Below are 3,499 nucleotides of genomic sequence, written 5' to 3'. Positions count from 1 at the left end.
TTCCACAAATCTGGCCGTTTCTGACGGCTTTTCTCACGCAAACGCTTCAATACGGCCAAATAGTATTCTTCGTCGACCGTCTGTCCCTCTGGAACAAATTCATGATGCAGAAAAACCACGAATATCGAAGAAAACAATGAGCATCACCTTGACTTTTGAGCGACTTTGACGTGGTTTTTTCGGTTTCGGTTCGTCTTTTGTCCTCCATTCTGATGACTATTGACTTGTTTGCATGCCAAACTTGTAGGCCCATGTCTCATCACCAGTTATGATGCATTCCATGAATGTGGGATCAGAATTGGCGCGATCCAGCATGTCTAAAGAGACCTCACGGTACTGTTTTTGAAGAAAATTCGGCTCTTTTGGAACAAGCCGTGCGGCGACGCGTCTCATGCCCAAAATGTCCACCAAAATCGAACGAACAGACTCGTGAGAGATGTTAAGGTCAGTAGCTATCTCTCTTAAGCTGGAATGCCGATTATCGGGCACAATTTCCTTCACTTTTACGATGTTTTCATCGGTTGAAGAGGTCGAAGGTCGTCCTTTTCCTTTTAAATTACAAATTCCCGGTACTTTTTTGACAGAAGGTATCTCCCGGTGTCCAGTCACAGCGCAGAATGGTTATTTTGACAAAATCCAATTTTCTTGCTGGCTGCTTCGGGGAGGAGGGAGTTTAATGTTGCTGCTTCTTGCCCAAGCAGTAGGCATAATTGGTTGCTTGACCGCGAGTTCCTTCGTACGTAAACGCGGCAACAGAGGGTCACTCCCATAAAGGCGGTCTCCGGATATAAGGGACGGTGGGACTGTAGGTTTGGACCCTAGTCAGCCATGGTTGCCTTATCGCGCTATTTATTCAGGTCATCATCATTCATCCTCATCGTCGTAGTTGCCTCTAACTAACTAACTAAACTAACTAACTCTCTAGCCTTCTTAAACCCGAAGGTTCATGGCTGCAGCAACACAGGCCATCCATCTCTCCCTATCTTGAGCAAGATCTATATACTCTTTTCCATCCCTACCGATTTCCTTTAGGTCCATCTCAACGTTGTCCCTACATCTTCATCTTGGCCTTCCTACAGGTCTCTTACCATCTGGTTTCCCAACAAGAATCCTGTAAACTCCTCTTTCCTCTCCCATTCGCACCACATGGCCTGCCCACCTAAGTCTTCTTGATATAATTATTCTAATAATATCTGGACATGAGTACAAATTATGTAGTTCTAAATTATGTAACCTTCTCCACTCACCTGTCTCCTCATCCCTTTTAGGTGCAAAGATTTTCCTAAGGATCTTATTTTCAAATACTCTCAATTTATGTTCCTCGTAGTTGCTTCAGAAGAAAAAAAGTGACATAAAAAAAACAAATTAGAAAAGATAGTTAGAAAATGCATCTTGAAGTTGCAGGAGTTGAGTTCAACACACAGGTTTATATTTCCGCTCACAAGAGTAGACAAATGGCAACAGAAAATGCTTGATAGGTAATTTGCTTCTCCACATTTTAGTATTACATTATGTAACTATTATTAGCTATATAAATTGTAAAAATTAAAGTGCTCCCCCTATGCTTTGCACCACGACACGAAGGTGTATAGGGGGTGTGGAGTTAGGGCACCACACTTTCTTGATCACGCCCGAAAGTGGGGGTTGATGTGTTCAGCATCACGCCCCTGGCTGCCTTTACCCCAAGGTACCAAGGTGCCGGGAGCAGTTTGAACAGGTGGAAAAAATCCTGGATTTCTCACTATGGGAATCGAACTACTCTCGCATGGTAATCAGACGCCCTTGACGACTAAGCTACCACTGCTCTTGCTATATAAATTGGCATTAGTTATGTATATGTGTATGTCTGTGCAACTTTACAACTAAGCAGCTGCCGCATTTGCTAGTGGAAATGAAGAGAAATCACAGAAAGTCAGAATGATAGGCGGAAATTTTTAAACCTAACATTCCTAGGGCATGGAGGCTATTATAAAACTCTTACTACATACCTTGGTTTCTTCCTTTATTGAGGAGTGACTTATTCTTCATTATATCACCTGTGTTAGCTTTAACCCCTCCATTCCTTTCGAAAGTCTATCTTGCACCTTCTATCACACGCAACCTAGTGGCTGATCCAGAAAAGTTTTGAGGGAGGGGCCCAAGATAATAAAAAGTCAGTAGTTACAGATGCCTCTCAGATCACGCCTGCCATATACACAGGTCGTGACGAGGCACAGGTAGATGGTCGAAATTCCAGTAAAGTTCTGAATGTGTTTCGGTACGAAAATCCAAATTCTGCCGCCTCCGGTCTAACTGCATTCTACACATGACATGACGAGGCTAAGTCTCTTCCTGACCAAGACTATTCAGACATCTGTAGTATTCCTCCCGACATCTCACGAGACAGTGACAAAATGGTTGAAGAGATGGTTGCCACGAATTCCAACCAATCAGAAGTTTACCATGTTCTGTACTGAAATGCCCCTTCCGGATATATTTCTTAGCAGTTCATGAGATTTGCAAAGAACTCTGAAACCATGATTTGGATATAAAAGTGTTGATGTCTCAGCAGATGACATCAGGGCCTCTGCCACTAGTGAAGATTTGTTGTCTTTCCATTTCTGCGTACATATCAGTGGTCATTTTCCAAATAAAAATATCTTTATCGAACAGGACAAACTCGTCAGTGTCGATTTTGCGCTTGAAGTAAGTTCCTCTTCTGATCGCCCCCGAGCAACTGATTCTTGAAGACATTCAAAGTTTTCCACATCCTTCAACTCACTATTCAGACACAGGTTATCAACACCAAGAAGTTGCATCAGAAGATGAACAAGGTCTTTCAAGGAAAACCCAGTAGTTAGGGCTTCTGAAGGCATAAGGTACGAAACTGTACACGCTATTTCCCAGCAGGAGCTGTTGACCACCTCCCGGGTAAAGCAACCGGAAGGGCCCATCGAGCTGGTAGAAAAGGGTTTCACCGAACCGACAGATCAAAAAGGGCACAAAGCTGTGAGAGAAAATGAGCCTCCTTGGGGAAGTGACCCTCAGAATGAGGACTCTCTTCCTGAAGCCTTGGATAGCTCCAGAAAATGAAGACACGGTAGACTCAGATGATTCATCGGAGAGCTCTGATGAAGCATCCTGCAACACTCTGTCTACCCAAAAGAAGAAGGAAAATAGCATTCCGACTCTCCTCTTCACTCTGTTGTTGCCACTCTGGCTCTTCTGTGTCATTGTACTGTCCCAAGCTCCTCTCCTGAGATCTGGGAATCACGACCATTCCTGTTGCGATATTAATTACAGACACATTCTTTATCCAATGACATTTTATAGTGATAATTATCCTCTCATTCCGGAACGAACATGTAGTATGCAAAACCATAAGAAATATATTTATGAAAATTAGCATTTCTGTGCATAAAGTGGACTTTAAACTCAAATAGCAACACTTCAGAAATAAGGATTTTAGCACTAATCAAATGGGACACCCTGGTTTTGCACCCCTCCGAAGACGGCACCC

Source organism: Lepisma saccharinum, chromosome 15, assembly GCF_977018435.1.
Source record: "Lepisma saccharinum chromosome 15, izLepSacc3.1, whole genome shotgun sequence".
NCBI lineage: Eukaryota > Metazoa > Arthropoda > Insecta > Zygentoma > Lepismatidae > Lepisma > Lepisma saccharinum.
Note: the sequence above shows the minus strand (reverse complement) of the source record.